A 15,504-nucleotide genomic window follows, 5' to 3' on the forward strand; every position below is an offset into this window, starting at 1 on the left:
CACCAGGGATGGGCCCTTGAAGGTGATTCTCACCCTGGGTTCCTCTCTCTCTCTCTCCCCGCTTCAGAATTTTCTGTGATATGAACTGTCTCCACCATATACTCTAGATGATGTGGCTTGAACTTCTCCATCATGCTTCCTCTGCCACAGTGGACCGAGATCCTCTAAACCTCTGAGACAGAGCAAAGCTGTCTTCCCTTTAGGTTGTTTCTATTAAGTATTATGGTCTCAGTGACAAGTAACTTCTAATGAGAACATACTTGCATGTCGATTTACAATTGTCAATGTTATTATGAGTTGACCTAGTGAATTTTTTTTTTTTTTGGTTCTTTTTTTCGGAGCTGGGGACCGAACCCAGGGCCTTGCGCTTCCTAGGTAAGCGCTCTACAACTGAGCTAAATCCCCAGCCCCGTGAATTTTTGAAGTCAGTGTTCAGGAACATTTCTTTGAACCATTTATTGGAGATCAGCCCATAAAAATAAGTTATTTCTGATATTTAAGACTATAAGAATTTGGGATACAAATATATGTAGAAATTAATGGTTAGAAGAACTAAGGGTTTACCTGAAGACACAGGACTGGTACCATCAAAATTTTTGATATGATGCCAGTCTCTGAATCATGTATGACTTTTAGTCTTTTCATCATAAATAAAGTATCTCTGGGACTAGGTGCAGCCTTCTATTTATGGACACAGAGTGCCCCTGCCTGGAACAAAACTGTTCGAAAGTTGCATGCTTTGGCAGGAGAAACTGCAAAGCATTGAGATTATGCAGGTGTAGAATTAACAGGTTTCTCTGAGTGTGGCTTCTCTTCTTGCCCAATTCAATAGCACATTACTCCTGTTTAGATAGTATAATTTTTTTCCTTGAATCTCCTTATTCAGAGAGCTTCACATGGCCAAGATGCCAAGGGCCATGAGCAGAAGCAGGTTGGAAAATGTCTACCTACTGCAGGGAATAGGTGACTGAAGTCATCCTCGAGTGTGGAGCCAAGAACAACAGTCCAGAGCAGAAAGGTAAGCTAAGGTGGCAGGACAGGTTAAGGTTAGTCATAGCCAGCAAGGCCTTGGAAAGCTGGAAATCTACTGCACAGAGTCAGTTGAGGGGCTCCCAAGGTCAATGACTTAGAGTCCAGATATGGCCGCAGGGAGTAGGGGAATCAGAAGCGGGTAAGGGCTCACAGGTAGTGAGGGGACAAATCTGACCAGGGAAATGTGATCCCTGTTTATGCTTCCTGTACCTGCTTCTGAGGTGTCCCTCACCCAGGGCTAGGCAGAAGAGAGGCTGCACAGGCGAGAGACCCAACAATGTGTTCTCTTGCCTGAAATAAGGCAGGCTAGTTGAGTGGGACTTGAAGGTTAGTGTGGTGCCCAGTTAGTCACCTGGGGAAGATCTTAGAGGTGAGGCCAAGGGTCCTCAGCCACAGGCCAGCCTCAGAAATGGGGATACACTGATGGATTTATTTGCAAAAGACTCCATGTATGCTTCTGTAAAAAGAGCTTTTTTTCCTCAATTGCATAGATTTGAATGCAATCAGCTTTTACTGAGGAAAGATGGGAAAAAGAAGTACAACAATGTCCTTTCCAAGTGACTCAGACACATGTATCACACTGTTCTGTAAAGAGAGAAATGAGGGTCATGACACTCATAAGATTCAGAGAGCCATGAAACTTACAAGACTGGGTAGTTCATAAAGATCCAAAACTCAGGAAGTAATTACTTGAGGCTATATCTATATAGTAAACAATTGCTAGGAAAAAGAAGTTTTCTTATTTTCCTTTTCTTTTTTTCTTTGTTTTTGTTCATTTGTTGTTGTTGCTGTTGTTTTGTTTATTTTTTGTGGGGCTGCCTGAAAGTTGAGCAGAGAACTCCAGAGATGCAGGCTTCATAGGTGAGGTGGGCTTTTCAGTGACACAGTGGCCTTTGAGTCTGCCATAATCCTGTAAGTAAGTCTAATAAAGGCATGGATTCACCAAAGCAGGCTTGGGGGGGACCTGGTTCTCTGGTCTGTCATCAGTGCCCTCCCTGGGGGAATAGAGTGTTACATATCTGAAGAAAAGGCATGCAATAGCAAGTAAAAAAGCAGCCAATCTCACCATTGGCATTTAAGACAAGAGGAAATAATAACACTTCTATGCATTAGAGATAAGAGGAAAACTCAAGGAAGGAGGGAAGGAAGGAAAGAAGGATGGAGGGGAGGGAAGGAAGGAGGGAGGGAGGAAGGGAGATAAGGAAGGAAGGAGGAAAGGAGGGTAGGAAGGAGGAAGGAAGAAAGGAGAGAGGGAAGAAGAAGGGAAGGAGAAGGAGGAAAGAAAGAAGGGAAGAAAGGAGGGGAAGAAGGACGGAGGGAAGGAAGGGACTAGGGGGAGAAAAGGGGAGGAAGGAGGGAAGGAAGGAGGGAAGGAAGGAGGGGAAAAGGAAGGAGGGAAGGAAGGGACTAGGGGGAGGAAAGAGGGGAGGAAGGAGGGAAGGAAGGAGGGGAAGAAGGAGTTGAAGTTCTAATGTTAAGGAGTATGTCAGAGACATAGTATATATTTCTTCCCTTTTCCCTGTCTAGACTAGAGTAGTTAGAGGACAAAATGACAATTGTGGGTTGGATTGACATTCTGAGAGCAGAGGAACACATATACCTCTGTCTTCCACATGCCCACACGTGGAAGGACATGTGAACCCCGTCCCCCAAACATGAACATACACATATACAAGCCTCTTTCCAGTCACCTTCCCCATTCAGCAACACACACACACACACACACACACATTCACATACACACACAAACCCTCTCACATGCATACACACACAAACACACATACACACACATTCATACACACATACAATCACATACATATGCACATGCATACCTTCTTCAACTGATAATCAATAAATCAAGCACACCCTCCTGGCGGGATAGATGTGTGGGGCACAATCATTTTGTCCTTAAATCCAAACACTACACAAATGAAGCCATAAGAGCCCTCTCTGCTTGGTGACAAATTCTGCAGTGTTCCTGACATCAACTAATACCTCCATTGCCCTTTGCTCTATAATACAAATAAAGGTATTCTCTAGTTCTTTTCCACAGTACATGAGAAAGAAGGTTGATACAGGCTGCTCTACTGCTCAAGGTAAGTAAGAATACGCATGGATAGTTAGAGCTTCCTCAGAAACCTTCTGGCATATTTGGCCTGGGAAGAAACAGCGATGTAATAGAAACAGGAGAAATGACTTCAACATATGGTGAGAGCTGCAGAAGCAATCACTGGGAGCAGTCTAAATAGAATCTAGACAGTGTAGATTTAATTTGAATAACACTTTCAAGTCTTCTGAGTGTCCAGAGATTTGTATATTGTTTTTCTGTATTATTAGCAATTTGACCATAAACGAGAAAACAGACCAGACAGCACAGTAAAGGAAAAAATGCACCATTTGCTTCCTGAGTATTCTAGCAAGATCCTGTGCCTCTGCCAAAGACTTGCATAATCCCCTCTGGCATCTATCTTACCAGTACAGATCCACAGTCCCTCTAGAATACAAACAAAAGTGTCATATCTGCTCTGTAGGAAACGCCTGAACACTCTGGGAATCCGGAGTTATCTAAGTCCTTGATAGAGAACTCATATTTTATTCATTTGGCAGTTATGTACCAGATGAATCTGATTCATCGGACCCTGTGGCATCAATCAGGATGTGATAGAACTGTTTGCTCGTCTGCCTGTACCACGATTGTCTGATTTCCATTAAGCTCAGACAATTGTGTTTGGAGAAATATCTTCAGTCCCAACTACCATTAAATATTTAGGAAATAAGTGGATGGGTTTCTTACCAAAACTAAGTTAAGAAGCTGATCTCACAGGTAGCAGTGACAAAGTACAGATTCCATATGAAGTCTCTCCCAAGAGAATCTGGATAAGATCAGAGAGAGGCACGATAACCTGAAAATACGGTCTCTCATTCCAGTGGCCCTGATGTGAGGAAGGACCAGGATCTGTCAGGGTTTAGCCACTCATTTAGAAATATAACATAAATGAGGGCCTTTGTTTTGTTTTGTAAGGAACATGAGCAGGTATTGACAGAGAGGAGCCAAAAAACATAAGGAGGGAGAGGCGCCATCGGAGACACTCAGTTTCCGCATCTGCAGCAGCTGCCCTGGGACTGAATTTTTTGGTCCATGGGACAAACCATAAACATCACCAAATACATGGCCATCGAAGGACTCTGGTTTGTGTGGTTCATACAACAGTAAGTCCTGAGTACTAATGCATATATTTTTAATAGATGGGACACTTTGCAGAAGAATCTAATATAGTTATCTCCTGTGCCTTTCATATTGAGATTTTTTTTTCAGACCCGAGACTGCAATGAATGTTCTCATCGGTATGTGGTGTGACGGTAGGACCCAAGTTGGCTGTCAATCAGCACCACTCGAGAGAGTTAGAATGTGTGTTTAAAATCCATTTTTACCAAAACTCTAGACCAGGGGGGAAATGCAAAAGACGTTGCTAATACTAAGGTTATATCCAACTCTCTAATCGATACTTATTCGGGCTTCTAGGAATTACAAGCAACTCTTTTGAAAACACTTTCTCTTGCACATAAGAATTCAGACACCAGATGCTCAAGGCTTTCCCTACAGCTCAGTTCAGGTCTCAAGAGTGTACTGACTAGGTGGCCTATAAAATTGATTCAATCCGATGATACCTATTAGAAATGAGTGCCAGATTCCACATTTTAAAGGGTCTGGCTCCACAGAACTTTTTCTGCTTCTGATGGCTAGCCTGCCTGGATCTCTTATGCTTGTGATTTGCTGACTTTAGGCTGTATTTTTTTTTCTTTTATTAACTTGAGTATTTCTTATATACATTTCCAGTGTTATTCCCTTTCCCGGTTTCCAGGCAAACATCCCCCTCCTCCCTCCCCTTCCTTATGGGTGTTCCCCTCCCAACCCTCCCCCCATTGCCGCCCTCCCCCAACAGACTAGTTCACTGGGGGTTCAGTCTTAGCAGGACCCAGGGCTTCCCCTTCCACTGGTGCTCTTACTAGGATATTCATTGCTATCAATGAGGTCAGAGTCCAGGGTCAGTCCATGTATAGTCTTTAGGTAGTGGCTTAGTCCCTGGAAGCTCTGGTTGCTTGGCATTGTTGTACATATGGGGTCTCGAGCCCCTTCAAGCTCTTCCAGTTCTTTCTCTGATTCCTTCAACGGGGGTCCTATTCTCAGTTCAGTGGTTTGCTGCTGGCATTCGCCTCTGTATTTGCTGTATTCTGGCTGTGTCTCTCAGGAGCGATCTACATCCGGCTCCTGTTGGTCTGCACTTCTTTGCTTCATCCATCTTGTCTAATTGGGTGGCTGTATATATATGGGCCACATGTGGGGCAGGCTCTGAATGGGTGTTCCTTCAGTCTCTGTTTTAATCTTTGCCTCTCTCTTCCCTGCCAAGGGTATTCTTGTTCCCCTTTTAAAGAAGGAGTGAAGCATTCACATTTTGATCATCCGTCTTGACTTTCATTTGTTCTAGGCATCTAGAGTAATTCCAGCATTTTGGCTAATAGCCACTTATCAATGAGTGCATAACATTTATGTCTTTCTGTGATTGGGTTAGCTCACTCGGGATGATATTTTCCAGTTCCAACCATTTGCCTACGAATTTCATAAAGCCGTTGTTTTTGATAGCTGAGTAATATTCCATTGTGTAGATGTACCACATTTTCTGTATCCATTCCTCTGTTGAAGGGCATCTGGGTTCTTTCCAGTTTCTGGCTATTATAAATAAGGCTGCAATGAACATAGTGGAGCACGTGTCTTTTTTATATGTTGGGGCATCTTTTGGGTATATGCCCAAGAGTGGTATACCTGGATCCTCAGGCAGTTCAATGTCCAATTTTCTGAGGAACCTCCAGACTGATTTCCAGAATGGTTGTACCAGTCTGCAATCCCACCAAAAATGGAGGAGTGTTCCTCTTTCTCCGCATCCTCGCCAGCATTTGCTGTCACCTGAGTTTTTGATCTTAGCCATTCTCACTGGCGTGAGGTGAAATCTCAGGGTTGTTTTGATTTGCATTTCCCTTATGACTAAAGATGTTGAACATTTCTTTAGGTGTTTCTCAGCCATTCGGCATTCCTCAGCTGTGAATTCTTTGTTTAGCTCTGAACCCCATTTTTTAATAGGGTTATTTGTCTCCCTGCGGTCTAACTTCTTGAGTTCTTTGTATATTTTGGATATAAGGCCTCTATTTGTTGTAGGATTGGTAAAGATCTTTTCCCAATCTGTTGGTTGCCGTTTTGTCCTAACCACAGTGTCCTTTGCCTTACAGAAGCTTTGCAGTTTTATGAGATCCCATTTGTCGATTCTTGATCTTAGAGCATAAGCCATTGGTGTTTTGTTCAGGAAATTTTTTCCAGTGCCCATGTGTTCCAGATGCTTCCCTAGTTTTTCTTCTATTAGTTTGAGTGTGTCTGGTTTGATGTGGAGGTCCTTGATCCACTTGGACTTAAGCTTTGTACAGGGTGATAAGCATGGATCGATCTGCACTCTTCTACATGTTGCCCTCCAGTTGAACCAGCACCATTTGCTGAAAATGCTATCTTTTTTCCATTGGATGGTTTTGGCTCCTTTGTCAAAAATCAAGTGACCATAGGTGTGTGGGTTCATTTCTGGGTCTTCAATTCTATTCCATTGGTCTATCTGTCTGTCTCTGTACCAATACCATGCAGTTTTTATCACTATTGCTCTGTAATACTGCTTGAGTTCAGGGATAGTGATTCCCCCTGAAGTCCTTTTATTGTTGAGGATAGTTTTAGCTATCCTGGGTTTTTTGTTATTCCAGATGAATTTGCAAATTGTTCTGTCTAACTCTTTGAAGAATTGGATTGGTATTTTGATGGGGATTGCATTGAATCTGTAGATCGCTTTTGGTAAAATGGCCATTTTTACTATATTAATCCTGCCAATCCATGAGCATGGGAGATCTTTCCATCTTCTGAGGTCTTCTTCAGTTTCTTTCTTCAGTGTCTTGAAGTTCTTATTGTATAGATCTTTTACTTGCTTGGTTAAAGTCACACCGAGGTACTTTATATTATTTGGGTCTATTATGAAGGGTGTCGTTTCCCTAATTTCTTTCTCAGCTTGTTTCTCTTTTGTGTAGAGGAAGGCTACTGATTTATTTGAGTTAATTTTATACCCAGCCACGTTGCTCAAGTTGTTTATCAGCTTTAGTAGTTCTCTGGTGGAACTTTTGGGATCACTTAAATAAACTATCATATCATCTGCAAATAGTGATATTTTGACTTCTTCTTTTCCGATCTGTATACCCTTGACCTCCTTTTGCTGTCTGATTGCTCTGGCTAGAACTTCAAGAACTATATTGAGTAAGTAGGGAGAGAGTGGGCAGCCTTGTCTAGTCCCTGATTTTAGTGGGATTGCTTCAAGTTTCTCTCCATTTAGTTTAATGTTAGCAACTGGTTTGCTGTATATGGCTTTTACTATGTTTAGGTATGGGCTTTGAATTCCTATTCTTTCCAGGACTTTTATCATGAAGGGGTGTTGAATGTTGTCAAATGCTTTCTCAGCATCTAATGAAATGATCATGTGGTTTTGTTCTTTCAGTTTGTTTATATAATGGATCACGTTGATGGTTTTCCATATATTAAACCATCCCTGCATGCCTGGGGTGAAGCCTACTTGATCATGGTGGATGATTGTTTTGATGTGCTCTTGGATTCGGTTTGCCAGAATTTTATTGAGTATTTTTGCGTCGATATTCATAAGGGAAATTGGTCTGAAGTTCTCTTTCTTTGTTGGGTGTTTGTGTGGTTTAGGTATAAGAGTAATTGTGGCTTCGTAGAAGGAATTTGGCAGTGCTCCATCTGTTTCAATTTTGTGGAATAGTTTGGATAGTATTGGTATGAGGTCTTCTATGAATGTCTGATAGAATTCTGCACTAAACCCGTCTGGACCTGGGCTCTTTTTGGTTGGGAGACCTTTAATGACTGCTTCTATTTCCTTGGAAGTTATGGGGTTGTTTAACTGGTTTATGTGTTCCTGATTTAACTTCGGTACCTGGTATCTGTCTAGGAAATTGTCCATTTCCTGCAGATTTTCAAGTTTTGTTGAATATAGGCTTTTATAGTAAGATCTGATGATTTTTTTAATTTCCTCTGAATCTGTAGTTATGTCTCCCTTTTCATTTCTGATTTTGTTAATTTGGACACACTCTCTGGGTCCTCTCATTAGTCTGGCTAAGGGTTTATCTATCTTGTTGATTTTCTCAAAGAACCAACTTTTGGTTCTGTTGATTCTTTCTATGGTCCTTTTTGTTTCTACTTGGTTGATTTCAGCTCTGAGTTTGATTATTTCCTGCCTTCTACTCCTCCTGGGTGTATTTGCTTCTTTTTGTTCTAGAGCTTTTAGGTGTGCTGTCAAGCTGCTGACATATGCTCTTTCCTGTTTCTTTCTGCAGGCACTCAGCGCTATGAGTTTTCCTCTTAGCACAGCTTTCATTGTGTCCCATAATTTTGGGTATGTTGTACCTTCATTTTCATTAAATTCTAAAAAGTCTTTAATTTCTTTCTTTATTTCTTCCTTGACCAGGTTATCATCGAGTAGAGCATTGTTCAATTTCCACGTATATGTGGGCATTCTTCCCTTATTGTTATTGAAGACCAGTTTTAGGCCGTGGTGGTCCGATAGCACGCATGGGATTATTTCTATCTTTCTGTACCTGTTGAGGCCCGTTTTTTGACCAATTATATGGTCAATTTTGGAGAAAGTACCATGAGGAGCTGAGAAGAAGGTATATCCTTTTGCTTTAGGATAGAATGTTCTATAAATATCTCTTAAGTTTATTTGGCTCATGACTTCTCTTAGTCTGTGTACGTCTCTGTTTAATTTCTGTTTCCATGATCTGTCCATTGATGAGAGTGGGGTGTTGAAATCTCCTACTATTATTGTGTGAGGTGCAATGTGTGTTTTGAGCTTTAGTAAGGTTTCTTTTACGTATGTAGGTGCCCTTGTATTTGGGGCATAGATATTTAGGATTGAGAGTTCATCTTGGTGGATTTTTCCTTTGATGAATATGAAGTGTCCTTCCTTATCTTTTTTGATGACTTTTAGTTGAAAATTGATTTTATTTGATATTAGAATTGCTACTCCAGCTTGCTTCTTCCGACCATTTGCTTGGAAAGTTGTTTTCCAGCCTTTCACTCTGAGGTAATGTCTGTCTTTGTCTCTGAGGTGTGTTTCCTGTAGGCAGCAGAATGCAGGGTCCTCATTGCGTATCCAGTTTGTTAATCTATGTCTTTTTATTGGGGAGTTGAGGCCATTGATGTTGAGAGATATTAAGGAATAGTGATTATTGCTTCCTGTTATATTCATATTTGGATGTGAGGTTATGTTTGTGTGCTTTTCTTCTCATTGTTTTGTTGCCAAGACGATTAGTTTCTTGCTTCTTCTAGGGTATAGCTTGCCTCCTTATGTTGGGCTTTACCATTTATTATCCTTTGTAGTGCTGGATTTGTAGAAAGATATTGTGTAAATTTGGTTTTGTCATGGAATATCTTGCTTTCTCCATCTATGGTAATTGAGAGTTTTGCAGGATACAGTAACCTGGGCTGGCATTTGTGTTCTCTTAGGGTCTGTATGACCTCTGTCCAGGATCTTCTGGCCTTCATAGTTTCTGGAGAAAAGTCTGGTGTGATTCTGATAGGTCTGCCTTTATATGTTACTTGACCTTTTTCCCTTACTGCTTTTAATATTCTTTCTTTATTTTGTGCGTTTGGTGTTTTGACTATTATGTGACAGGAGGTGTTTCTTTTCTGGTCCAATCTATTTGGAGTTATGTAGGCTTCTTGTATGCCTATGGGTATCTCTTTTTTTAGGTTAGGGAAGTTTTCTTCTATGATTTTGTTGATGATATTTACTGGTCCTTTGAGCTGGGAGTCTTCACTCTCTTCTATACCTATTATCCTTAGGTTTGATCTTCTCATTGAGTCCTGGATTTCCTGTATGTTTTGGACCAGTAGCTTTTTCTGCTTTACATTATCTTTGACAGTTAAGTCAATGATTTCTATGGAATCTTCTGCTCCTGAGATTCTCTCTTCCATCTCTTGTATTCTGTTGGTGAAGCTTGTATCTACAGTTTCTTGTCTCTTCTTTTGGTTTTCTATATCCAGGGTTGTTTCCATGTGTTCTTTCTTGATTGCTTCTATTTCCATTTTTAATTCCTTCAACTGTTTGATTGTGTTTTCCTGGAATTCTCTCAGGGATTTTTGTGACTCCTCTCTATGGGCTTCTACTTGTTTATTTATGATTTCCTGGAATTCTTTCAGGGATTTTTGCGATTCCTCTCTGTAGGCTTCTACTTGTTCTCTAAGGGAGTTCTTCACGTCTTTCTTGAAGTCCTCCAGCATCATGATCAAATATGATTTTGAAACTAGATCTTGCTTTTCTGGTGTGTTTGGATATTCCATGTTTGTTTTGATGGGAGAATTGGGCTCCGATGGTGCCCTGTAGTCTTGGTTTCTGTTGCTTGGGTTCCTGCGCTTGCCTCTCGCCATCAGATTATCTCTAGTGTTACTTTGTTCTGCTATTTCTGACAGTGGCTAGACTGTCCTATAAGCCTGTGTGTCAGGAGTGCTGTAGACCTGTTTTCCGGTTTTCTTTCAGCCTGTTATGGGGACAGAGTGTTCTGCTTTCGGGCGTGTAGTTTTTCCTCTCTTCAGCTGTTCCTGTGGGCCTGTGTCTTGAGTTCACCAGGCAGGTCACTTGCAGTACAAAAGTTGGTCTTACCTGTGGTCCCAAGGCTCAAGTTTGCTCGGGGGTTGCTGCCCACGAGCTCTCTGTGGCGGCAGCAACCAGGAAGATCTGAACCGCCGTTTCCGGGCGCTTCAGTGCACCAGGGTTCCAGATGGCGTTTGGTGTTTTCCTCTGGAATCAGTAATGTGTGCAGAATGCAGTCTCTTCTGGTTTCCCAGGCGTGTCTGCCTCTCTGAAGGTTTAGCTCTCCCTCCCATGGGATTTGGGTGCAGAGAACTGTTTATCCGGTCTGTTCCTTCAGGTTCTGGTGGTGTCTCTGTATTTTTTTTTTTTAATGATATTTGACATTCCTTTATTTTTTACCACCCTATTTATTTATTTATTTATTTATTTATTTATTTATTTATTTATTGTGTAGACTGTAGGAAGAGGGTATGAGAAGGGTACCCATATGTCATAGCAATTGTGTTCTCCTCTGACCAGAGCAGAACTTGGAGACTTCTCTCTTTCTATCAAGTGGGTCCCAGGAATTGAACTCAGGTCTCTGAGCTTGGTGGAAATGACTTTATCTGCAGAACCATCTCACTAGGCCTGGTTTTATTTGCTAGCCTGGTTCAAATAGTACAAAAGGATAACATATATATATATATATATATATATATATATATATATACACACACACACATATATATATATATATACACACACACATATATATATATATGGCGTCCAGTTCAATGAAGAGTCACAAAGGGACAAAGGAAGCTTATGTCTCTATGGTTTTATACATTCTGGGTGGATGCATTAAACAATCCAGTGTCTCCCAAATCTTATGGCTCATGATTTTTTTCCCCAGGACAGAATCTGAATAGGCTCACAGCAAGAGAAGGTTCTGGGTTCTGCTCTGGGACCACGGTGATTGCAAATCACCCTGTTAGTATGTCTAAAAAGGAAATACAAGTTTCAGAAGGCCTATATTTTGTCTGCACCTATACTCATAGGGCACTGGATACTCTTCTCTTTAGATAAAAACTTTCCGAATAAAACATCCCCTTGTAATTACTAGCTAAGCCTTCCTCCTTGGTACATCTCCCTGTCTCCTTTACAGGTTATCTGTTAGGAGTTTGATCTTCATTATTTCAATTCTTTCTATAATTAGTTGTTATTTTGTTATTTCTTTTTGTATTTCTTTAGTTATTTAGGATTTCTTTCAGTTTGAGATTTGGAGTTTTGCTTTGATTTGTTGTATAATCAGGGTATACTTCAGGTGTATTAAAGCATTACAGTCCTTCACACAGGAATATATTTTTATTCTATGTTTTTACTAGAGCAAGTGATGTTTTGTAAACTGTGTACAGGTAGGCTTCTTCACACCCTATGAAATCAATGGCATCCAACCCCAGAAGTACCTACTATTCTTATTTCTATTACCAAGTTTTACCCAAGGTCAGATGAAAATCTGCAGCCCAAGGAAGTCCTTCACCGCCACTGTCGGGGATGATCAGTTTGCAAAGACTGAGAGTGAGAACAACCAAATAGAACGTAAAGTAACACAGACATTGTCAGGCATTCAGAACGTTTTAAATAAGTTCCTCTCCTTTTAAACCGTAAGTGCTGAGAAGCACGGCATGGGTGTCCGTATATGTAGATAATTTCCTGAAGTATTGACAGCCTCATTTTCTGTTGTCCTAACCAAAGTTATCCTAAACCAAAGTATAAAAGAGAAAACCTCTGAGAGAGACTGGGGCCTCATTAGGAGAAGCCTTATGTAGCTCATAAGACATTTAAAAGTAGTGATCTTGCCTCCCTGGGCTACACTGAGGTATACTGTCAAAGCCCAGAAGGAGGTCTCACCAGCATCTTTAATGTAGAGGCCCTCCAATGGCCTACCGTGCTCTAACTCATTCCAAACACCTGAGAGCATTCAACTGTGTCTGCTCATGACATAACAATCACAACATGGTTACTATAACAGCATAGCATGATTTATTGAATCACTTCCCAACTGTGCTTAAGTAACGAATTCACATTGTAAATATAACCTTATTGCTATAGCTGTCATCTTATAGGTCTAGAAGTCATGGGTCCAAGTTAAGTGATTGTCACTGTCATGTACTGCTAGCGAAAGCTGATATCAAACTTAGGTCTACCAAACTCCCGAGTAGGATAAACTACTGTAAGGACGGCCCTAAATTTAACACCGATATGGGATCTAAACTCTCATCACATAACATAGCAGTAGCAGCATCCTATTTCGATGCTTACAGACAGGTGGCTTGCCTGATGATACAAACCTGAGAAGTAATTTCAGGACTGGCGATGTAGTTTCAAGGGTAAAAAGCTTGCTCAGTAGGATCAATCCCCAGAGCCGTAAGAGAGAAGAAGATAAAGAGAAGAGACACACACTTTTTCAAATGACCCTGCCCAGAAACTCTAAGACCATGAGTCAAAATAAACCTTTTGTCTTCAGAAGCACCTCAGCTGGCGAATGTATGACCATCCCCAGCATCTTTAGGTCCTTCAGGATTCGGAGAACTAGCTCACATCCACTTTAATGTCAACATGGGACACTGGTTCCTAACCATCAGAATGATCAGAAAGTACAAATAATTGAAATTTCCAAATGTTTAGAAGCTCCCCGTCTAGGGTTTATGGACTCATAGGCCATGAGGTTTTTTTTTCCTAGATTTGCTGTACCAGACATGGATTTCCTCCTGTGAAGCAGGCCTTAAATCCAATCAGAAAGCACTGCCTTCTGGGATTGTGAGAGCCAACTGGCAGGGAGGGAGCATCCAGTTCGGTTTTAGCTTGATCTATTTGTATTATGCAGCCAAGGTGTGTGTCGTCTGCCTCATGGTGTCTTAAACCACGTGGTCTTATCACCTGGTTCTACTAGACAAGCTCTGAATGGCAAGAGCTTGAGATTTTGCTGGAGGTTGGGGGGAGGGGGGGATGGTTCCTGACCAGCAATTCACAAGGAAGTATTCCTCTCCAGGCACGGGGTTTTCTGTTTAATAATTCATGGCTTCTAAAAGTAGCTTTGTCTAGAGAGGTAGAGTATTTCCCTTCAAATTCTCTTAAAACATATAGTTCTAACACCCACAAGGAAGGGGAGGGGGGAGGGGGATGTCTGTCCGGAAACCGGGAAAGGGAATAACACTTGAAATGTATATAAGAAATACTCAAGATAATAAAAAAAAAATAAAAAATAAAATAATTTTAAAAATGAAAAAATCAATTTTAAAAGTTAAAAAATTAACAATAAAAAACAAACAATAAAACCAAATATCAGTAAAAAGAAAAAAAAAAAAGAACAGAAAAAAAAAAAAGATATAGTTCTAATTTGTTACAAGAGAGCAGGTTTCCATGTGTTTTCTTCACACTCTCTTCATTTTAGTTGTTTGACCATCATATTTTTATGCGTCACTAGGGTATTGATGAAGAGATATTTATACTTCCATTTAATACACATCTTCCTTTGAAAAAATTTATAAACATGCACATGTTCACACACACATATACATATACACACATATAGTGAATATCTTTAACACAGAAACACATATCCATCTGTATCATGTTTTTATGGGAACAACAAATTAATTAATCTTCTATTGAGTGGCATTTAAATGATTTTCACCTAGAAAAAAAAATCACTATGATAGAAATGCTTCTTCTAAAAGTAGAATGTCAAGGGAAAAAAGATTGGCCACTTAATACCATCGTCAAACTGCCTTCCAGGGTCCACATGGTGAGATTTGAAGGCTGAGCCAGTCTATGTGAAGTTAGGCAGAACCATCACCTACTGTTGAGATAACTTTCTCCACTGACTGGATATTACAAGTTCATGACCTTCTTAGGGATTAGAGTTTTCTCTAGAAGAACATGGCTACAGTGCATCAGTGTGCACTAAAGTGATCAGAGTAAGTGGCTTCACATTGTCTGTCTGTCAGCCTGTCTCCCTATCTCTGTCTTTATCTGTCTCTCTCCCTCTCGTCTCTCATCTCTCTCCTTGTCTCTCATCTCCCCCCCTCCTCTCTCTCCCTTCTCACTCCCTCCTCCCTCTCCCTCCCTCTTTTACCCCCACCCAGTGTATTTGTAGACATAGCAAGACTAACTACAAGTATGTATGGGTCCTAGTACTTATAAGTTCCAGATTTTTATTCTAAGGAAAAAAAAAACCTTAATTATATTATTTAGTAAGAAAACTTCATATAGTTTAGTTATATAACTGCATTTACATCTTTTTAAGAAGGTCTTTGGTCACTTTATTTGCTTTACTGTTTAAACTCTGGAAGTTCTGTCACTCTGGTATGGCTCTCATCTAGAGAGAACAGATAAGCATCTCAGGCAGGCTGGAGATAAATGTCACCCCAGGAAAAGAAACCTTTAGTTCTGGGTCATCAGGCAGATTTATATACAGCAGAGGCAGGCTCCTGCCTCTGGTTTTTCCAGTCCTGTTCTCTAATGGTGTGAAACAATCCAGCCCACTCCCTGCACTCTGAGCTAGGGCTCCATCTTCCTCTGATAGACTTGTCCTCATTTGTTCCGTGTCCCGCTGTCTCTGCTTTCTCCCTCTCAGGCTAAAGTGTGGGAGTTAAGAATTGGAAAGTGCACCAGTTTCCTAAGGCTGAATGGAGGCTTGGGGATGTTTCTGTTTAAATCGCAGTAATGTATTCCAAACAGGGAGCCTTAGGCTTTTCTCCCCACATCCCCCGCCCCATGTCCTCCTTTAGTTTGTGTTTATTGC

Source organism: Rattus norvegicus, chromosome 7 (genome assembly GCF_036323735.1).
Source record: "Rattus norvegicus strain BN/NHsdMcwi chromosome 7, GRCr8, whole genome shotgun sequence".
Taxonomy (NCBI): Eukaryota; Metazoa; Chordata; class Mammalia; order Rodentia; family Muridae; genus Rattus; species Rattus norvegicus.